The following is a 24,879-nucleotide window of genomic DNA, read 5'->3' as shown; positions in this document are numbered from 1 at the left end:
TATTTTTTGTAGTTACTAAAAATGGCGCTTCTGTTTATTAAGATAAACTTTTCAGCAATTATCTAATGCCAATAATTCAAAGTTAGTTTCTATATATACTGTGTTGAGTACTAATTAAAGTAATTTTAATAGATAATTTAAGCAATGTTTACAAATACTTATTGATACGCACTAATTTTTCATCTTAATCTTAAAGGGCTGGCAAAAGAGTTCTGGATAATTTACAATGAATACATGCTGTCTTTTGCTTTGTTTTTCTTTCCATAATTAACTTTGGTAGCTATTGCCCCTTGACAACATATTTAAGAGAGAAAAATCTTTAGGTCACTCTCATCTTCCTCTGAACAAACTGTGTGGTTAATACCTAGAATATTTACGTAAAGCACATAAAATGAGAAGTAAGCATCTTGGGTAAGTAGCACTATTTTATAGAAATCTAATTATATTCAGTGAATAAATTTACACATTTAATTAAAACATATTGGTTACATAAATAAGAAAATAAAATTATTATTTATTTTAAACTGGTTTTAGATTAAGTCTTAAAGTGTAGTTCTTGCTGTCATGGAATACATTTAAAATCAAACTAGATTCATATTCACAGCAATTCTCCAACTTCAACCTTCCAAATGCTGCAATTACAGACATGAATAACTATATGAAGCTTTGAATAAGCCTATCATAATCTTAGACAACAACTGCAATAAATAAATAAATAGATAGATAGATAGATAGATAGATAGATAGATAGATAGATAGATAAATGAATGAATGAATGAATAAATAAATAAATAAATAAATAGATAAATAAAACATTGCCTTGTTTTCTTGATGAAACTATGGTAGCACTATCTTATGTTTGGACACCTGTCCAAGTTTGTTGGGTAAAGACTATGAAGACCTACAATTTGGCATAAATACTTTTTAAAGTTTTAAAACATTTAAGCATAAATGAGACTAAGACAGGAATATATTCTGGGAAATATGCAGCTATGATCTAAAGTGTGACATCAAAATTTATCTTGAAATTTTCAGCATTCAAAAATGTGAGAAACAAATTTATTTTGTTTATGGGTCTCTAAGTTTGCTGCAATTTTGTTATAAAATTCAAAAAAAATCCATCAATGGTTTAACAAAACAGTATATATAATGCATATCTATCTGGTTTGCTGTCATTTCAAAGAAAGTTTGCTATCATTTGTATGCACCCTCTTTAAACAACAGTTAAATGATTTCTAGAAATCTGAATGAATGTTTCTATAATCAGGTAACAGGTGTGAGGGAAACACATTCAGCTACCGTTGATGAGGCACTCTCAAAACATTAGCTTTTTTTTCCTGAAAAACAATACTGCAATATCAGAGAGAAGAGGCTATAGCAGATGTTTAACCTATGTTACAATATACAGATAAATATTTTAGATTTAGCTGAAAAAAGTAATAAGCATGCTTCCACATAACGAGCGTGGAATGGATTGTGAATGGAATCTATGGAACTCAAAGAAAAGCTTGTGTTTAAACTGCTACTAGTTAAAAGCATCAATTACTATCAAAGTTCTTTTTTTCCTTAGAAATGCTGGGGGTTCGAAATCCTTAATTACTAACAGCTAGTGAGAATTTGAGGGGGAAACAATGCTTGCTATCTGCAGGACTAGTGAACGTATGGTGAATTCAAAATAGCTAATCGAGATTTTAAAAGTAACTTTAAAATGTGTGTTTATGAGACAGCAGAATTCTGGGAGTTCAGGACAGCCTGGGGAACATAGTGAATTCTAGATATGGGTTTTCTGTTAAGTCACAGTCAAAAAATTAAGTTATCTGTTATTAAATGAGATTAAATAAATGAAGAGAGAGAGCTTTATTTATTAGTCTATTTTTAACCGTATATTACTCCTGTTGGTGATTTATGTTTTACCTTTCATGTTGTCTTAGAATGTGTGTCAATATCTTATCTACGTCTATGTTATCTACTTGATGTAGCGACTACTAGAGAGTAAACATGGGATACAAAGTAACACAATTATATTTTCATACAAAACAAAATTAAGTTGACTCTTCTAAAGAGAGGCTAGTTTGGGTGATATAGTACCCCTCTACTTTATGAGAATTTAACACATTACGTTTATTGAGCCCAAGGTACCTAGAACCATTCCTGAGATAAATAAATTTTCTGGGAACAATCACTATAATTCCTAAATAAACCATTTGAGAATATCTGTATAAAGCATTTTAATGCTTACTTTCAAAATTATTTAAACCATAGCCTGAGAAAAGTGTGGATAGTATTTAAAAATACAATGAATTTTCAATGATTTTTGAAAATCTCGAGGTAGTGGTCAAATATTTGACATTCAATATTAAAATATTTATTTGTGAAATGATTTGTAAACATCACTGGACAAAGGAAAATAAAGCTGTTCAATATTGGATATTTCCAAATATTTGGGCATTGATTTGTAATATGCATCTGCTATGCATCACATAACTGTCGTGGACTAATCTCCATGGCCTCAGCGTTTGCCCCAATCAACAGCTACCTTTTTCCTGGAATGCTCCTTGAGTAGTCATGCAGGTATTTGGAGAGCCCCATCTCCATGGCTCCACCACCAGATGCCACAGAGTCATTCTTGATGGCCCGCCTCACAATGGCATCACACAGGGGTCTCCCTGTCTCCTCCATAAACTGCTCAGCACCACCATGGAGGGTGATGGCACATGTCTTGGCCTCAGGGCAGCCAGTGAACAAATTGTACTTCTCACCTCCAATTTGGGTCTTTTCAAACACCGGGCAGCTGCCCAGCACTTCTGAAATCAGAACATTCACACTGGTCTGGATTGAGCCTCCACAGACCATCATTGTCCTCTTCAGATCCTCCTCAGGCACACGGGCAGCACAGACTGTGTGGCCACCCTCCAATAGTAGTTTGGACAAGACGACTTTGGCTCCAGACTGATGGATCTGCTTTTAGAGAACTTATGTTTGGACAAGAAAATAAGAAAGACTAATCAGACATTAATTCCATAGTATAGAACAGAATACTTTATTTTTATTCTTCAAAGATTTGAAACATCTTACAATTGCTCTCTGTCATGTAGACAAAACAAAAAGAGAGTGAATGCAAACATTTATAGGCAAAAACAAAACAAAACAACTGTATTGAATTTCATATATAGTGAGATACTAAACTCTGTGTGGTGATTTTCACTTAAAACTGTAATATGGTAGACAAGCGATTGAATTTTACATCAATCTGAGAATATTTTTGGTCTCCTGAGCCATACCTATGCATATAGTTAAGTGTTGCATATAATTACTTCCAGGTGCTTGAGTATACGAATTCATTGCTATGCAATGAAATCAGAGGAAAAAACTCATCAGCAGAAATTAACACATAGGCATGTTACAGAGACACGTATACTTAAATGGCATCAGTATCATAATTTGTGGATTCAAGATGTTTACGTTCATTATGGAGACAATCTCCTCCTTGGTAATTAGGAAGATCTACATACAACTAGGTATGTTAGATTTTATACTAAGTTCACTAGGATATTTTATATACCCAGTTTTAAACGTTTAATTTTTATTTCTACAAGTAGCATTATGGAAATCCTTATCATCTTATATTTACTATTGTTGAAGAAAAATAAAATGCTTGGGTTTCCATTATTACTCTTTTATTAAGATTTTTCATCATTATTCTTTTGTTTATAGAATATTAATTACATAAACATATTAATCCAGGCACTAAAATAAACTTCTGCATAAAATAACTAAATTGCTTTCTATTTTAAGATTTTCTTTCAAAATTTTGACTAAAATTCTAAAGAAACCTTTAAATCATATACATAACATATTTTTATCTATTTCAAGTGTTGAGCTGCTGTACATATGGTACTTCCATTAAAATGTTTTTAATTAAATTCTTTTCCACTGAAAATTTACATGTAAGACTTTTCGGATGACCACATATGTAAACACTTTACATATCCTTGCAGTCACACAAGGCAAACAGTTGCTAGCATATGCGTACATGACTCCTAACATGATAAAACAGATTTTCTTTAACATACTCTGAAATTAAAATATTTTATCCAAATTGTATTGCAATACTAAAATTATCTGTTTATGTTATAAATTGTTTTATATAAAAGTACAATTAATTTGATTATACAGCATCTTTATGATTAATTATAAGTTAAAATAAAGTATCTACATACAAGCAAGCAGCATTTCTTGGTATGGTTATAGAATATCAAATACCAATAGTGTATTGTCAGTTTATATAAACAGTCTTCCCATTAAGCGTATTTTCTATTAAAAATAATTTTAGATAAGTAAATAGCAATGCGATATAAAAGTAAATATCATTAATTGTATATATGTATACATGCATAAATGTTTTAATATATCCATTTTCAATGATACATTTTCACATATTTTAATTATAACTCTTTTTAGTGAAATCATTACAAAATTCTCAAACAATCATAGTATAAACATCCTTATAGGAATATCCAAACTTAGACTCAGTCATCTCCATTTTAATTTATTTGTGTTAATTAACATTTATAATGAGACTTTCTTTGGGCCTCCAGATGGTATAGTGACAAAGAGATTTATATTATTTATTATATCTTAGGCCTTAGCTTGGGCTACCTTTCAGCAATTCCAACCCAACAAATAAACACTCACTGAGTCTCAGCAGCTGTTCCTTCCCGAGACTTGCTGGGAATCTTTCCCTTGGCAGATCTTCCAACTAGACGCCCTAGCTTTAAGCCCAAAGTCCCTCCTTTGCTGCCTAGACATTGGCCATCAGATCTTTATTAAAACAATCAAAAGGTGAAATAGGCAGAATTTTAACAAAATATAATTGAGTGTTGTCTGAACTCTACTCAGCTCTGTGCCCGGTACAGCTATCAACATTTGAACATACAGAAACAACCTACACACTGTGCACAAAAAGATTATCCCAACAAACATTAGCCAGTTTGAGGAATGTTTAAACAAAACTCCTTCTGAGAATTCTTAAAGTATTTATTAAGAAGAGATTCTGCTTTAGATATGGATTAATACTATTACATTCTATTTTAACATTTTATTTTGGGAGGGACCATGATAAAAAAGGGATAAATTCAGTCCAGTCCTTCTCTGTTTTACATATTTTTCTTACCATTGTATAACAATGCAAAAAGCATCCATCACACAGAATCACAATGTCTTTGGATCCAAAAATATATCAAATACACGTCTGATGCTTAAAAATTACCCAGGCTCTTGTAGAATCATGAAACAAAGACTGAACAACAACTATATGCTAAGAAAAATATGATACTCCAGTTTACTCTCGTATTTAAATAATAAACTGTAAATTTAGGATAACAAATCTCAGAATGATAGTAGACTGTTTGAAGTTTTTGAGATTTGAGAGACTACATGATGTCTGTTGTTGAATTAAATTAGAGGTCAGTAGATTAAGGTTTTATAACTCTCGATGGGAAGCACTTCACATATCAAAGTTTACTTCAGGTGTACAAAATGGCCACTGTCTATTTGGTAGATAATATTTTTGGAATATTGGAAAAAAATCTATATTTTTCCTATTTTTATACATATAAATATTGCACACAGGTGTATATATATATATATCTGTGTGTGTGTGTATGTTCATAAATTTGTAATCACTCATTTCTACTTGTCCATGTGGAAGCCAGAAGCTGATGTTAGGAACATTTGTCAACAGTCATAAGAAGGCTGAATCTTATAATATTTAACTGGTAATTTCTCAGAAAACTGGAAATAGTGATTAACTATTAATAACTGGAAATAGTCAAGACCCAGTTATACCATTTGTGGGCATATATCTGAAAGATGCTCAACCATACAAGGACATTGGCTCATCTATGTTCATAGCAGCTTTATTCCTAATAGCCAGAAACTGGAAACAAGATAGATTTCATTCAAAGGAAGAATGGATACAGAAATTGTGGTAAATACACAATTGTGTAAATGGAATTACTCAGTAATTAAAAACAAGGAAATCATGAAATTTGCAGGCAAATGGTCGGAACCAGAAAAGATCATCTTGAGTGAGGTGTCCCAGAAGCAGAAACACACACATTGTATATACTCACTTATATATGGACATAAGTGCCCAATAACATGGGGTAAACATTTATTTTTTGAGAGAGGGCTTCACATTGTTGACCATGCTGAGATTACATGTGTGTTTCACATATGTCTGGATTGTATAAAACATTATTAAATCCGCATTTATTTCTAATTTTTTTAGCATACAAAATCAACCTCTGTTTTAAGATATTTCTCCCATGAACTACTTCCATATTAGTCATAACACTTCCTACTTTAATCTGATTAAAGTAATCTTTACTGTACTGATTTCAGAGTCTGTGTGTTGGAAAAAAGCATTTATTTCCTCATTCTACATGATTGACTGCATCATTCAAGAAATAAAATGGTTTTCTCTATTTTTCCTATCATAAATCATAATATATAATTTTCTTGCTACAGTATACACTCCAGAACTTTTGTTTCAAATATGAATAAAAACACAGATGTGGACACAATAGATTTTTAAATTAATTTTGTGTATTTTACTTTCACTTTCATGAATAAGAATTTTGTAAATATTTCTACTAGAAAATTTTAATGTGGATACCCTCTTATCCTATTGGGGCAATTATACTTAGAGTGGCATATTGCTACTTGTTCCCAAAATAATTAACCTTGGGCTGGAAATAGTTCTTTGTATTTTGTAAATTCCACAGAAAATTATTATTATTTAGTTAATCATCATATCTGAAACACAAAACATTAAGAGTTATATCTACATTTTAAGTTAGTTAAATGATTACATACAAAAGAAAAAATTACAGCAAAAATGATTTAGTGAATAAAAGTACTTAAGCCAGTCCTGATCACCTGAGCTGAGATTTGTTCTAGGCACCCACATGTGGAAGGAGAGAAAAGTTGCCATCTGTCTTCCATATACACCCTGTGGCATGTATGTAACCGTCAAACCTACACAAAATAGATAATGAAGTAACAAGTATAATTAACATATTTTTTACTGTTTTACTCATGTTGGTTCTATTCTTAGTCTTCTTTTCTCTGATATATTTTCAAGTTATACAAAATACATTGCTGTATTATTATTATTATTATTATTATTATTATTATTATTATTATCTCTTAGTTTTGTGACCTGTGCTATTTCTTAATTAGTTTTGAGTAACTCAGTCTTGTTATGGATTTTGGTCACTCACCTCTTTATCCATCCAGGGATTTTTTATTATTATTATTTCGTAGTCAAATAAAAAATTAACTTATTAGATAATGAAAATTTTCAGTTTTAAAACCTCTTATTTTAAATTTTAAATTACTTACGATAAGACATTGTAATCATAATGTGTTTCATTTTCTTGGTGCATCTAATTTGTTTTGTTTTATTAGTGAAAAATGCAGAACGAAACCTAATATATTTGTATGTATTTTCTTTAATTAATTAATTTTTCTTGCCTATTTAGATCAGTCAATGACACCATTCTTGGTGTTATCTTATTAAGCCTGTGTTTTTAAGGTATTATTTCATGTATGTCAATAGATTAGATTAGTTTATTAGACTGGCTTATAGTATGTACTTTTGGATATTTTTAAAGTGCTGCTGAACTCAATACAATGCAACACCTCATAGCTCTGTGAGCCAATTTCCATCCATTACCGTTTGCATCAGTGCTGGCAAGAATAATCTACATACATTTTAAACCTCAGAAGGCATTTTTCCTGCTTTATTGAGGTATAATTAGCACATAAAATTATATATATTTAAAGATTATAAGATGATGTTTTGATATACATATACATTTTGAAATGATTACCACAATCATGCCAATTAACATATCTATAACCTCACATAGCTGAAACTCAGAAGGCGTCATTGTGTTCATCTGAAAGTCAGCATTTGTGCATAGGTGTTTTTCAGTATAAGTACTCCTAATGTTGCAATTTGTTTCTTGGCTATAAGTTGGATACTACTTTAAGCATACTGATTGTGGTGTAAGTAATTTTCCTAAATTAAATATCCTAGTGAAACATTGTTATCATGATTGTCAACATACTTCTCCTTTAAATCTTTGTTTTTAAAATATATATTTTATAGGGTATATGAATTCAGGTGAATAATTTTTTTTCTTTTGCGTTGAGGTGGTGTTGATTCATTGTTTTAACAGTGGAACATTTATTAACGTTTTTATAATTAATTTATTTATTTTTCGTTTCTTTTTCTTTTTTTAAATTCTTTGTTAATTACACATTATTCCCTTTGTATCCTCCCTGTGGTTCCCTCCCTCCTCCCATCCCAATTCCTCCCTTCCTCCACCCTCTGCATGCTTACCCCTCCCCAAATCCACTGATAGGGGAGGTCTTCTTTTTCTTCCTTCTGATCCTAGTCAATTAGGTCTCATCAGGAGTGGCTGCATTGTCTTTTCTGTGGCCTGGTAATGCTGCTTCCCCTTCAGGGGGAAGTAATTAAAGAGCAGGCCAATCAGTTCATGTCAGAGACAGTCCCTGTTCCTATTACAATGGAACCCACTTGGATACTGAACTGCCATGGGCTACATCTGTGCAGGGGTCTTAGGTTATCTCCATGCGTAGTCCTTGGAGTAGCAGTCTCAGGAAAGACCCCTGTGCTCAGATTTTTTTGGTTCTGTTGCTCTCCTTGTGGAGTTCCTGTCCTCTCCAGATCCTACTGTTTCCCACTAATTTTATTTTTCATTGGAAAATTAACTTGTGCTCAGGTAAAATTCATAGATTGAAAATTTGTAGTCATATGTCAATCACATTAATACAGACATTCTTATCTTTTTAAATGTCAAAACACCTTTGGTAGTGGTGTTTTGTGTCCTTCATTTAAGTGTGCTTTTTTGCTTGGGACATAGCTCTTGAGGAACACTTGGGCCCTGATCCTTATTCCAAGGATCTAACAAGTATTCTGTTGATGTGTTATCAAACAACATTCCTAACATAGCATTAACCTAAAATCCAAACATTCTTTCAACGAAAAAGATGAACAACATTAAAGTAACCTACTTGAGAGTGATTTGTTTTCTGCCCTTTGAACACTGGTGTCTTTGTTTACTTGTTTTTCAGTGTATGAGGTGATGCTAGAATAGCTTCGTTGGATGTTTGAAGGGCACTACCAAAGGCAGCTTCTTAATCTGTGTGTCTTTGAAAGTTTTGAAGAAATTTGGCTCCTTGGAAAAAGAACTGTTGTGAGAGTATGAAACTGCACCTGTGTGTACATATATTTTTAGCAATAAACCATGGGCTGAGAATGCACTGAAAAAGTTGTCTACTTGTAGGCAATGCAACCATTATCACATATCCATAATCACAGTATTTCACTCCTTACACCTTTGATTCATAGTCATTCCATAATGCAAAATGCATGTAGTACAACTTTAAAAGCTTCCATAGTCCTTTATTGTCCCCAAACTGTTAAAAAGTCCAAAGTCTTATCTGAGACTCAAGACATTTTTTTTCTTTGTTCATTTTACATCCTGGTTGTAGCTCCCTCCCTTCTTTCCTCCCTCTCCCTCCTTCCATCCTTGTTTCCCTTATCTCTCCCTCCCTTACCTCTTTCTCAGAGAGCTCCCAGCACCTGCCCACCCAGCATATCAAGTCCCGTGAGGACTGAGAGCATCCTTTTCCCCTGTAGCCTGGCAAGGTAGTCCTGCCAGAGGAAAGTGATAAAAAAGCAGGCAACAGAGTCCATGTCAGAGTCAGCCCCCACCTTACTAGGGAACCCATATGGAGACCAAGCTGCCCATTGGATACATTTGTGGAGGAAGCCTAGGTCCAGTCCATGCTTGTCCTGGCTGGTGATTCAGTCTCCAATGTCCCCCCCCCCCCCGCTTCCTGGTTAGTTGGCACTGTTGGTATTGTGATGTTTCTGTCTCTTCTTGTCCTGACAACATCTTAACATAAACAGTGCCCTGTAAAATCAATATCAGAAACACAGTAGAGAAAACACAAAAACCCTATGGCTATTTGGGTTTTAATTTCAAAACCTTCTGCCCCTTGTCTTAGCTCTTAGTTGGATGAAGCAGAGAGATATCAGGATAGAAAAGGAGGCAGGCTGTAACCCAGTATGTGGGAGCCAGAGAACCATTACTTCAAGCTAGACCATAATGGATCTAAAGCTGCAAATACAGCACAACCAACTGGAGCAAATTGTTTAAACACAAAGTTCTGTGGAGTACATTTCACAAACAAACCATAATACTTACCATTCATGAAAAATGATTTGTTAAAGACCATGCTAACTTTGTTTCACTTTTTTCATTTATTTATTTACTTATTTATTTATCTCTTTATTGATTCACTTTACATCTCAGTCACAGCCCCCTCCCTTATCTCTGACCAGTCCCATCCCCATTCTCCTTCCCATTCTTCTCAGAGAAGAGATCCCTCCACCTCCACCCCCATACACACACACACCCCATGCCATCCTTCCCCAGCACCTGGTGTCACATCAGAACTAAGTGCAGACTCCTCCTCTGAATCCAGACATGGCTGCCCAAATAGGGGAAAGTAGTTCAATAGCAGGTAACAGAGGCCATGTCAGGTATAGCCCCTGCTCCAGTTGCCTAGGGAACCACATGAAGACCCAGCTATTCATTAGGTTTTAGTGTCAAAAACATAGGTCCAGTCCATGCAATCAGTTAGGTTGATGGTTCAGTCTCTGTAAGTCCCCATGGGCCTAGGTTGGTTGACTTTGTTGGTCTTCTTGTGGAATTCCTGTCTCCCTCAGATACCTATCCTTCCCCCATCTCTTCCACAAGATTCCCAGATCCCTGTCTAATGTTTGACTGTAGGTCTCAGCTCAGCATCTGTTTCAATCTGTTGTGATGGAGTGTCTCAGACAAATATGCTAAGCTCATGTCTGCAAGCATAACAGAGTATTATTAATAGTGACAGGGGTTGGCTATTTCCCATGAGGTAATTCTCACATTGGGACAGTCATTAGTTGACCTTTTCCTCTTCCACCTTTTTTATAGTTTCATTTTTATTTTTTTTTTTAATTTTTAAAAATGTGTTATTACTTACAACTTATTCACTTTGTATCCTGGCTGTAGCCCCACCTCCCTTTGTCTCCTGTCTGCCCCACCCTCCCTCCATCTTCTCCCTTATCCCCCTTCCCTAGTCCACTGATAGGGGAGGATCTCCTCCCCTTCTGCCTGACTGTAGCCTATCAGGTCTCATCACGGCTGGCTACATCATCTTCCTCTGCAGCCTGGCAAGGTTGCACCCCCCCAGGAAGAGGTGATCAAAGAGAAAAACACTAAGTTCATGTCAGAAAGAGCCCCTGCTCCCCTTACTAGGGAACCCACTTGGAAACTGAGCAGCATATGGGCTTCCTCGGAGCAGGGGGTCTCAGTCCTCTCCATGCATGGTACTTGGTTGGAGTATCAGTCTCTGAAAGGGCCCCTGGGCCTAGGCTTTTTGGCTATGTTGGCTCCTGTCCCCTCAAGGTCTTTCTATCTCCCTCTTCTTCTATATGGTTCCCTGCACGCTGCCCAAATTTTGGCTATGAGTCTCAGCATCTGCTTCTATACCCTGCTGGACACAGAAATTGTGGTACTTTTACACATCGAATACTACTCAGTAATTAAAAACAAGGAAGCCTTGAAATTTGCAAATGGTGGGAGCTTGAAAAGATCATCCTTAGTGAGGTAACCCAGAAGCAGAAAGACACACATGGTATATACTCACTTATATGTGGATATTAGCCATATAATATAAAATAAATATACTAAAATACATATTCCTAAAGAAGCTATGCAAGAAGGAGGACCTTGGGGAAGAGGCTGAAACCTGATTGATAAGGGCAAACAGGATAGACATCAAAAGTAGGAGAAGACAGGAACAGGACAGGAACCTTCCACAGGGGACTCGTCTTCCACTTTTTAAACAAACATTTTTAAATACTCTGTTACAGTCTTGCTCAACATTTTTTTTTTTTACTATTTTCATTGCTTCCTAGACAATTTCACTCATATCCAGAAAGAATACTGACTGCGTTCCAATCTAACCTCTATTAGCTCTCACTCTATCCACCAACTCTCCTTGCCTTCCTTCTCTGTCTCCTGCTTATGTCCATTCATAGCTTTTATTACCCATAAGTAATAAAAATCTGCTAAACATGTATTTATTTAGTTTTTCTACACAACTTGTTGCTCAAAGACAGAAGTCTTTTTCTTCCATGTCATATATTAATATACACACACATACATATGCTATAGATAGAGATGATATAGATACAATCAATAATTCTCATTGTTTCAAAAGATATTTTAAACTGTAGTAGCTGAAAGTAGAAATATAGTTTCCCTTTGTAGGGAATCTTTACTATTTTCTTGAAGTTAATGGGTTTTTCCCAGTTTTCTATTTGTGCCGGATCAAACAATATTTATTTTTAAATATATTGCTTTAGAATTAATATTATCGGTTTTTTTCCTGAATAATGTGTACCATTCTTCAATTTTATAAACTTTTATCCATAATCAATTCTAATATTTCTTATCAACTACTTGATACATTTAATTACAATATAGCTGCATTTGGAACTATTTCAGAGCTTCTTGATGTCTTTTATATGCTCTTCAATTTATTTCATGATCTATAATTCTTCTGTATATCATTCTTGCCATTGTTAGAGTGAGAGTCAAGACACATGTATTGTTGCATTTGGATAAATTTCTACAGTGACATAGTACATTAAGCAACAAAATGTTTGAGGAAAAGTACATGTTTGTAAGATGCGTCAACATTATTTATTAGGAGTATAAAACATGTTTAATTAAAGAGTGCAACTGAGAGAAGAGCCTGCCTTGTTTGGATACCAAGAGACCAAGGGAGCATCTATAAAAAATAATAATAACAGAAAAGCTTGGCTGGGAACACACAGCCGCAGATGGTGAGAGGTGGCAGTTTCTTTAGCAACTGAAACAGATTTTTCTGAGAAAACATTTCATGAAAACTTTGCTTTGAACCAGTCTGTTCTTCCATATTGAGGACAATATTCAGAAAAAAAATCTTTTCTGCACATAGGCAATGCATTGCAGATTATTTCTGTGCTGTGTTACTGGGCAAAAGTAGAAAGCACTCCATACTTAACTTGTTTTGTCTTGAATAGATAATAAATAAACAAAATACAGTATCAGTTCATCGAACTCTGATTCTGATTTCCTTGGTGTCCCTCTATATGTTCATTTGTCATTATAGTTCCAGCGAAATTCATGATGTCCTAGTCTTGAAATAGGAGTAAGCTTTGTGAAAGGAAGTTCAGACAGACAAGGAATTAGGTTCAATTTTCTCATGAAGTTTTGCTGTTGAAAATATATTAAATTCCTAGCAATTTATGGACTGCACAAATTACGCTGGGAAAGATATGAGCTAAGTGAAAATATTTATTAGCTGATATATATGCTACACAGCTGTTAATATTGTATTGCTCTAGTGATCTTTTCTTTTTTACATATTTATAATGTTGTCTTAATTATCCTAGAAACCTTGACACAAAACACTCTGAGTAAGTGATATGTCAGTTTCAATGGTTACTATTCATGTTAAGTATTCAGTGTTTACTACATTTAGACCTTAATTATCAAAAGATAGTCAAAGAATTTTGCCTATCTTTGATATTTTCTAATTAAATCACATACAATAAGAGTATAATGGCTAAGAAGATTTGTTTCTACCTTTGGGAGAAGTCCAGATCTCTTCTTTGGCTATACCTTATTTTCTTTCTATAAAACAAATGCTTGAACTTAACTAAACTTTCTTCCAAGAAGTTCTTAACTGCTGAGTGATTCTCCAAACTCTAAACTATTATGATATTTTTCATTGATATATGAAAAAATAATAGTTTCATGAAATACTAATATATTTCAATATTTTTCCATTTTTTTCATCAAATAATTTTGATTTTGTATTTTTCTTAATAGTTTACCTGCATAGTTCTCATTTGTTTTATTTTATTTTTTTAAATATTATGCCTCTTTAAGTACACTCCTTCCCAATGGAGATTTCTCAAAAATTTGTATTTGAGAAGATTAGAACAGTTTTTGGAAACAAATAAAATTTGTTTAATATTGCAATATGTAACATTTAGGATTAATACTCAAATGAATGACTTATTATAAAAATGTTATTACAACACATGATTGCATAGTTATTTATTTGTACTTGGTAAATTGAGAATATTTTAAAAAGCAAAACATGATATTTATAGTCAAAATATTAGAATTATTAGAAACATTTGATTTATATTTGAAAGATAACTATATAATAACCCATCATCCATGCAAACTAAACACAAAGCATGCAATAGAAAGAATATAGCGGTTAGGGACAACTTATTAATAACTGCAATGAAGAAACTGGAACCCACAGAGACAGATTAGTAGTTGCCAAGTAAAGCACATCCTCACTTAAATTAAAAGTGACTATAGTGGAAACCATGCCTCCTCTAGAGAGGGAAGTTCATATGGTAAGATTTGGTTAATCAAAGATAAGGTAGTATGCAAATATAAAGTCCAAAAAAGAGTCGAAATAAAGTTTTCATAAGTTATACTTATTCACAGCAGACTTAGGAGAAATCACAAAAATATACTCATGATTATCATTGGAAAAAACTATAATTTAAATGTGAGTACTATAAAAATAAGGAAAATAATTTTAGACAACTTTCACATTAATGATTTAAATTAATGTCATTTTGAGAATAAAAATTTAAGCAGTAATTTAGCTGAACGGGTTAAGTCAATGATAAATTTTTGTTTTCTTACTATTCTGTATATAGAGTACTAACATTTTCTTTTTTATATACAAGTTTATTTATTTATTTTTTTATATTGATTACAGGTTATTTATTTTGTATCATAGCCGTAGCCCCCTCCTTCATTCCCTCTCTATCCCCCCTCCCTCCCTTATCTCCTCCCTGCCCTTTTCAAGTCCACTGATAGGGGAGGAACTCCTCCCCTTCCGACTGGCCCTAGTTCATCAGGTTTCTTCAGGACTGGCTGTAATGTCCTCTTCTGTGGCCTAGCAAGGCTGCTCCTCCCTCGGGGCGAGGGGGGGGGGGTTGTTGAAGAGCTCGCCATTGAGTTCATATCAGAAATAGACCCTTTTCCCCTTACTAGAGAACTCACTTGGATACTGAGCTACTAACATTTTCATCCAACACAAAATATCCCAACAAAACAATGCCTGTCATATTTTATTAAAATATTTTCTTTAATATTTTGCCTCAGCGTATTGTCATTCTAGTGTTGTAATTTAAAGTTTTTTACTATTTCTGTGGTAACTTACATGTTTAATGCAGAATAATTTAGCAGTAGATTTACAATATTTAAAATAGTAAATAAAACTCTATAGATACAAAGTTCCTGAACTATGTGTTCAGGATAGAAATACAACAGATGAGAGATCATATGTCAAACACAAGTATTCCCTTTGAAGACATACTTACAAAAGAGAATTACAGTAAGTAGAGAATAAGTTATTTTAAAATTTTATAGTTAATAGATTTATGATTTCTTATCTAAGCCAATTTGTTCAAAAATTGAATATAGGAATTAAATTAGTTGTAGAACACAATAATTCTCTAATCCATATATGATAATTAATCTTGGTTGCCAAATTGTTGGAATTTAGCATCACCATGGAAACAAACCTCTAAGCATGTCATGGATCAAGTTAGCAGACTGACTTAATTGCTATAAGAGGATCAGCTCTAACTATGAATGGCATCATTACATGGGACAGGGTCAGAATAAAATGAGGCAACGTCCTACTTGCAAGCTCTCACCACTTTTGTTGACTGACTTTGCTATCTTTTTGACAAGTTGCTTCTTGTTCCTGCTCAGTGATCTCCGGTACAAAGTTGGTAAACTGTGTCTTAGTGAATTATTAGCTGAAACAAGCCCTTTTCCAGTAACTTTCTTTTATCATGTATCATGTTATAGCAATGAAGAACATGCCTAACACATTCAACAAATTCCAAGAGTAATGGCTCTACAATGGCCCACTTGACCATGTTGTCCAAAGACCTTTGATGCATTTTTTAAGAGGGAAATATGGAAGTGTACAATTTCAGAGAATAAAAACCTTAGACTACTATAAAAAGAACCTAGTTACTCATTTTCCTTAGATTTGGAAAACTAGAATGCCATCAGAAATGTGCATATTCAATGCCCAGCTCATAAGTGTCCAGAAGGAAAAGGGAATCTGTAATCAATTCAAATAAAGAACTCAAATTATATTCTCCATAGTTTGTGTCTGCCTTCTTTCTGTATTCTGAAATTTTGAGTGAGGCTGAATACAATCAAAATGGAGTGTTTTGTTGGAGTATAAGACAAGATGAACATAGTTCAAGCTCTAGACTGAGTAGTTGATTACTTCTTTCTTCCAGGTCTATAGGCAGAGACAGAAAAAAAAAACTGGTACAAAAAAAATATTTAAATGCTGCTGTTTGTTAGGGAAAAGAATGAGAACAACTCAGTCTTACAGGAAAAGGTAAGTTCAAATGAAGCTATGGTATATAAAGAAGAAATCTTTATAAATAAAGGAAAATATGCATTGTGAAAATGGGAAGATGCCCTGCATAGAAACTCTTTCCACTGATTCCACCTTCTGGTGAAAATGAAAATCCATTACCAGTGCAAAAGCTAAACAGATCACGTAACTCAATGGTGTCCTGTTCAACAACTCTCTAGGATAATATATCGCTTTGGAAAATTATACATGGTATTGATTTTGAGAGCGTGAAAACTGCAAGATATGTGGGTTGTGGTGGAGGTTAGCAATATAGTCAGATCCATGGCAAAATATTGGGAGAGGCAACTTCATGAAGCTGTGAAGATGAGGTCTAAGTTGAATCAGAAAGCTCAAGAGGATGGGCCTGCTAGAACAATGCCAAGTAACTGAAGAAAGCTCCGTGTTCCAAGTAGGTTTTTCCTATGACAGAGGTTAAGTGAACTGCAGAGACCAGGACTTGACCTACAGGGCTAAGTCTTATAAAATCCATATTATCCTACTATAAGCCCAGACACTGGACACGGGGTTTCTGGATTTAAAGTTTGCCCTAAGTTTTTGTAATGTGTGGGCCCTTATTTTTCACTGTCATTCCACTATTCCTTCTGCTTACTTGCTGCTACTACATTTTAAAGGTTTGGAATATGTAACTTGTCTCTTGTGTATGTGGACTCCTGGTTCCCTGGGTCCTAGATGAGATTATACAATTAATTTTTTAAAATATTATGCATATTTCAAATTTTTTATTATTTATTAAAATTTATTCACTTTGTATGTGCTCTGTGGTCCCTCCCTTGTCTCCTTCCAGTCCCATCCTACCTCTCTCTTCTCCCCCTATGCATATCAGTCCACTGATAGGGGAGATCTTCCTCCTCTTCAATCTGACCCTAGCCTATCAGCTCTCATCAGGACTGGCTACATACATTGTCTTCCTCTGTGGTCTGGCAAGGCTCCACCCCTCACAGGGAAGTGATCAGAGAGCCTGCCACTTAGTTAATGCCAGAGGCAGTCCCTACTCCCCTTACTAGGGACCCCACTTGGAAACTGAGTTTATGGGATACATCTGAGCAGGGGTTTTAGGCCCTCTGCCTTTATTGTCCTTGTTTGGGGTTTCAGTCTCTGCAGGGCCTCAGGCCCCGATATGTTTTGGCTTTGTTTGTCTCTTTTCGAACTCCTGTCCCCTCCAGGTCTTTCTATCTCTCCCTTCATTCATAAAATTCCCTGCACTCTGCCAAAAGTTCGGCTATGAATCTCAGCCTCTGCTCGATACCTTGATCAGTAGAGTCTTCCAGAGGCCTTCTGTGATAGGCACCTGTCCTGTTCCCTGCCTTCTCCTGTTTCCAATGTCTATCACATTTGTCCTTCTGAATGAGGATGGAGTGTCTTCCCTAGGATTATCTTTGTTGTTTAGCTTCTTTAAGACTATACAGCTTTAATGTTTATCCTATATAATATGTCTAATAACCACTTATGGGTGAATGCATACAATTAAATTTTTGATCAGTGCTGGGATTTCTCCGGTCTATGGAGACTGTTGAATTAAAGAGATTGCATTTTGCTTTATTGGTAAGCTATGAGCATATGGAGAAAATTATTATGACTACAAGTTATGTGATTGGGTGCCAGTTTTACAAAAGTTGGTGTTTGGGTTAAGCTTAAATGTCACTCAATGGGATTCATAATCACTCTGAAAACAAAGCTTTCCCATGTTTATAGATTAGATTAAGTTGGGAAGTTCTACTCCAAACGTGAGTGTTACCAATCCCATGGCAATGGTCTGTATTGAATTCAAAAGAGAGAGTAAGCTTCTTACCAGCATTTGACTATGTTTCTGTCTGCCTCCTGACTAAAATTGCAATGCAAGGCAACATCTGCATGAATATGGTGGCATGCTTCCCCCTCTATCATGGACCAGAACCTCATGGAATATAACTGTGAGGAATTTTGTCAAAGAAATATAAAAGTAACTAAAGTACTATCTGAGGATGTAAAATGTTCACTTTCCCCTCACCATTCAATTCTTAGTTATTTACAGTACTCAGGAGTGAACTTTCAGTTCACATACTCCACCACTGGGCTATATCCTGTCCACAGCTTTCTATTTCTGAAAAACCCTATGTCATACAAACTGTTGAACAAATGAACTATATTTCTTAGTTATATCTAACACAACTTTGCAGCCAACAAGATAAATCAGTGAAATTAAAAGCAACTATGCTATTGTTACTGAGCTACATACAATCAGGAAATAGAGAAGAAAGAGAAATAATGAGAAATATAGATAAAGAAAGACCTGTGAAGTAGGTCTCTACAATTCCTAAGCATTGTTACCATACACAACAAGAAATAAATGAAAAAACATATGAACAAAATTAAAATCATCAAGACCCTTTTCACAGCAATGCATATAAAAAGCTATTTCTGTGTATTAGGAAGCACAGAATGTTCAAGTCTTGTTAGTCCATCAAGCAGTCCCTTGCTAATCATCAATAGCAAAATTTTAGCAACGAAAAGGAAATAAGCCAAGTGACAGCCTTCCTTATGTTCACTCAACAAATACACACTTAGCCATTTTATACCATCTGCTTCAGAAGTATGGAAAGCTGCAAATGAAGAGTAGAAAATTTGGTAGTGCAATCTCAAAAGAAAGAGTGCACTGGGATTTTTTTTTTTCTGTTTAAATGTGACACACCATAGAAACAAAAACCTGAGTGATTATCCCACGAAGTGCACAAAACTAGGAAAGAAACTCAAGTCAACGGGAAGTGAGTTGATATTCCAGGTCGGAAACCCCACTCATACATCTTTTAGCCTGCTGTACTACTTTAAGAAATACGCACACTGTAAGAATAACTCTTGAATGAAAACAAAGCTGTCTTACCCACACTAATTAATAACAGTTATAAGATTAATTATTTTTCTGAATTCTACTCCAAGAAGAACAATGGTATTGTTGCCTGGATAGCTGGATAATTTGTTTGTATATTTTTAATTTTTTATTAATTATTTATTACAATTTATTTACTTTGTATCCCAGTTGTGGCCCCCTCCCTTGTCCCATCCCAATCCCACCCCCTCCCTCTTCTCTTCCTATGCCCTTTCCCTAGTCCACTGATGGGGGAAGTCCTTTTCCCCTTCCATTTGAACCTAGCCTCTCAGGTCTCATCAGGATTGGTTGCATTGTCTTCCTCTGTGGCCTGGCAAGGGGTCAGCCCCTAGGGCAGAGGTGATAAGAGAGCCTGCCACTGTGTTCATGCCAGAGACAGTCCCTGCTCCCCTTACTAGGGACCCCGCTTGGAAACTGAGTCTATGGGCTACATCTGAGCCAGGGTTTTAGGTCCTCTCTATGTATGGTCCTTGTTTGGGGCCTCAGTTTCTGCTGGCACCTAGGGCCCATTATTTTTGGCTCTGTTCATCTCTTTTTGGAGCTCTTATCCCTTCCAGGTCTGTATATCTCCCCCTTCTTTCCTAATATTCCCCACTCTGTCCAAAATTTATCTGTCAGTCTAAGCCTCTGCTTCAATAACTAGAACAGTAGAGTTTTTCAGAGGCCCTCTATGGTAGGATTCTTTCTCATTTTTTAAATATTTCAATTGGAATATAGATAGTGTTTATAAATGAAGTTAGGATTCATCATACCATTTTAATTTGCTATTTATTTTCTGGATGCTTGAAAAGAAATACTTTACAAAACAGGTATGTTACCCATTCTTGGAAGTAAAAAACAGGACAAAGGATGAAGGGAAATAAGATGGAATAGAAAGTGATAAAAATAAATTCCATCAGGGATAAAAATGAAATAAAATTTGAAAATACCTTCCCATTCAAATGACCTCATGCAGGTTTCAGGTCTTATGATAATGCTACCACCTCATGATACAGAATGGTACTAAAAACCTATAAATGTAAAATCAAAACTGCACTATTAAGCTTCTATCCTTGCTAAATCTGGCATAATTTTTGTTTGTCCAATGACATGTCCAAATATTCAGAGTCAATTTTGTAATTCAATTGAGGTGGCTTCCCTAGTTTACTTTGCATTATTCACTTGTCAAAGCTTTCCTGGGTGTTTAATGTCTTCTGCAAGGTCCAGCTTATATAAAAAATTTCTCAAGTCTGTAGATACTCTGAAATGTTATTTTTTAATGATAACTCATTGAAAAGATAACTCATAATTGATTTAGGTGACAACCAAAAATATAACCTATTTTAATAGGGCTTTGCCTAGCTCAGGCTGGCTTCAAACTCACTAAATCATCAAGAATTCTGTTTCTACCTCTTGTTTATGTTTGTAGGTCAGACATGCACAAGTAAATCCAGTCTATGTGAAATTAATGATCATTGTATGGGATTCATGCATAGTAGTCGAAACAAGTCCTCTACACACTGAATTATATGTCTATCACTTTTTTATGTACTTAAATGGACATGTTTTTCATTCATTGTTTCCTGTCATTCCATATAATATTTTAATAACTCATATATAAAAATGACTAAACATGAATGAAATACAACTTATTTTTGAGGTGAACTACAACATAATGCATGGCTCCTGTTTACTTATTTCAGCTTGACTTTGGTAGCAACGCAGAAACTACTCAAGACCTGCAATAATGACTTTGAAAAGGGTTTTAGGGTTTCAAAATTTGTTAAATGATAAAGAGGCAGAGCCAGTTTCCAGATGATCAGGAAATTGTTTCTGTGAGTTGTGTCAAGTGATGATGATACTACTGCAGATATTCAAGTGATCCTTCAGGCAGGGCTTCATTAGGAAATGTTAAGAAGCGATTGCAGATTGTAGTCATTCAATTTTCATTCACCAATCTCCTTGCCCCATGATGAAAACAGGTAACATTTCTTTTCTCTGTCCTTTAAACTCTACTGGGGATCCTACATGCCATAATCTCATCAGAGAATGGAAAGGAGGGGACTTATAGTTGAACAAGACAAGATAACTCTCCAACTTCGCTCTGATCTCTAGAAAGTTATAGGGAAGAGGCACACTAAATATGGTATTTATAACTACATTCTGGTTCAGGCTGTATGTTTAGGGGGAAATAAGTCTGGGCAACTTGAAGTCACAATCATTAAAAAATCATCCTTTGAGCAAGTTATTTTTTCATTATAAATTTTCTACTTTTCTACTCAAACTAGTTATATAAGTTGTTACATTTTCAGTTTACTTTTATGTGTACATCAAGATAAAATTCTGAATAATTTCTCCAGTGCTTAAGAAATGTAAAACATTAAAAGTGAAAAGTTAAAATTATACCATATATGAGCTTCTGCTTCTGCGATACCTCACTCAGGATGATCTTTTGAGTTCCATCCATTTGCCTGCAAATTTCATGATTTCCTTGTTTTTAATTGCTGAGTAGTATTCCACTGTATTAATGTACTACAATTTCTGTATCCATTCCTCAGTTGAGGGATAGTGAAGTTGTTTGCAGATTCTGACTATTATGAATAAAGCTGTTATGAATATAGTTGAACAAATATCCTTGTTATATGGTTGAGAATCTTTCAGAATATGCCCTGGAGTGCCCTGAGTGAGGTAACCCAGATACAGAAAGACACACATGGTATATACTCACTTATACATAGATATTAGCCATATAGTATAGGATAAACATACTAAAATCTGTAGTCCCAAAGAAGCTAAACGACAAGGAGGACCCTAGAAAAGACATTTGATCCTCATTCAGAAGGACAAACAGGATAGACATTGGAAGTAGCAGAAGACAAGAAATAGGACAGAAACCTTCCACAGAGGGCCTCTGAAAGACTCTACCCAGTGGGGAGATGCTGAGAAGGGAATGTTATGTAAGAATGGGGAGATAGAAGATCTGGAGGGAACAGGAGCTCCCCAAGACCAAGAGAGCCAAAAAAAAAAAATCTGGGCTCGTGGATCAGGGTGAGGGGCTGCAGAGACTACACGGAGAGGCCCTAGAACCCTGTTCAAATGTAGCCAAGGTGCAGATCAGTCTCCACTGGGGTACCCTAGTAAGGAGAACAGGAGCAATTTCTGGCATGAACTTGGTGGCCTGCTCTTTGATCACATCTCCTTACTGAGGTGGCCTTACTAAGTCACAGAGAATGATGATCCAGACAGTCCTGATGATACCTGATAGCCTAGGGTCCAATAATAGGGGTGGAAGATTCCCTATCAGTGGACTAGGGAAGAGGCAAAGAAGAAGGGAGAGTGGGACTTTTAGGAGATGAGGGAAGGGTCTATAGCTGGGATACAAAGTGAATAAATTGTAAATAATAATAATAATAATCAATAATGTTAACATTGATAGCATATAGTTTTTAAATAACAATTTAAAATATAAACACAATTAATATTGAGACTATTATGGAATATTACTTGTTATTCTGGCTTTTTCCTAAAATTGCAAAATATTTGTATGCAACTGAAGACAGAAATATTATTTCAAGTCAAATAAAAATGTGTAATACAGAGTTATAATTATTGTGGCCTAAGATGAATAATTATAAATCTTAGTATATTTTAAAATTAAAATTGAAATAAGAACATTTTCAGGGATAAATATATAGCTTATAGCTAAAGCCCTTGCTTGTCTCAAATTGCAAGGCTCTGAGTTTTATTGCCAGTAACAACACTGGTGAAAATAAAAAGAAATATAAAAAACAATGGTTAATTAAGACTTTAATGTTTTAATTGAAATGGAGTATCAATTTTCTCCCATATTTCCTCTTATTAGCCCTTGATTAAGTATCCTCAAATCCCTTGAATATTACCTGTAAGCTCAAGTTGATAGAGTTTTTTCTAGAATTATTGTTTTTACATATATATAGGCATGGAAAAAAATATATATAGTGCCTGCTGAGTCTGTTTTTGTACTTTTTGTGTATGTAGCTTTAAGACTGACTACTCAGCAGTAGACAAAAAAATAAGTGCTCAACAATGGAAGGGGCTAATTCTTTCTCTTCCATCAGTCATGAGGTATGGCCATTAATATAGGCATTGTTGAAGTCTTGTTCATGCATTCATGTCTAGGAGTAACTGTCTAATAGGAAGTCTGCTGTGAGTCAATATTTCCTAAATGTTAAGTTTTTCTTGTTAGCATTCTTTATTACATTTGATTTTTGAAAGGGTTAGACTAACTTTGTAACCTTGTATGTCTTCGAAAGCCTATAGCTTTGAGTTTTAGGTTCAGGTTAAGCTAAAGCCTCTTAGTACCTTTCCAGAGAATGGAGGAATGTAACCCTATCTATGAGGACAGATATAAAAAAAGCAAGCAAGCAATGAATGAACTCAGCAAAAAGAAGGACCAGACCCTTGTCTTTGAGATAGCGTTTCTTAGCAACGAACCCAGACTTCTTCTGAGTAGCTTTTGACCTGTAGCCAAGAGCCTGCAGCCCTAAGCTTCAAGGATGAGCTAACCACCTCCACCTTCAATTGCAGCTGCATCCACACTTGGCAGGACTGGCCAAGCTTGAGCACCTAAGACTAACCAATTATCTTACTTTATAGTTTCTTCATCCAATCCTAAATTGCCAAGACTGCAACTTCAAATCTCCCGCAATTTTTCTTTTAAAAACCTAAAGGCCTTTGTCTCCAGGTGCCACTCTTTGCTGACCGGCAGGGGTGACTCAATTGCACAATGGTTAATAAACCTCTTGCTTTTGCAACGAGTCTTGGTCTGGGGGAGTTTCTGGGAAGGGCGCAATCTTAAACTCCTGAGCTGTGAGTCCCCAGGTCTTACAATTGTGACTAAGCCTTGTTATTGTTTAGAATATTTTAGAACATGAAATTTAATCATTTTAAAAAAGACAATGACAAAGTGGTGTAAAAATGTATTTCAGAAGTTTATACTTTCTGCTTTCAGATTGATTTTTTTGTAAAAGTCAAAATATTGAAATTAATGTGGTGATGGGACAATTAGCATCTCTTGCCAAGGATAATTTAATTAAAAGATAATTCAAATAAATCATGAGCATCATTCATTAGTGCTTTCATATGCATCAATAAGACTGACCAAAATGAAACATTTCACACTAAAATATTTTAAATAATAAAATATTTCTAATATAGTTTGTAATATGCTTTTAAAATTAGCACGTGGTAATTACTTAGAATTTATATACCTATTCTGTTTAAATATATGTTCATAATTCATTATACTAATTCAGAGAATCATTTCTTCCTATTCCCCATAGTACTTAGTGTAAAAATAACCTTCATCTGATAACAATAATAATAAATATATTACTATATATTATTAATAGTATAAA

The sequence above is a fragment of the Psammomys obesus genome, unplaced genomic scaffold, assembly GCF_907164565.1.
Source record: "Psammomys obesus unplaced genomic scaffold, mPsaObe1.curated_primary_1811, whole genome shotgun sequence".
In the NCBI taxonomy this organism is placed as follows: domain Eukaryota; kingdom Metazoa; phylum Chordata; class Mammalia; order Rodentia; family Muridae; genus Psammomys; species Psammomys obesus.
Note: the sequence above shows the minus strand (reverse complement) of the source record.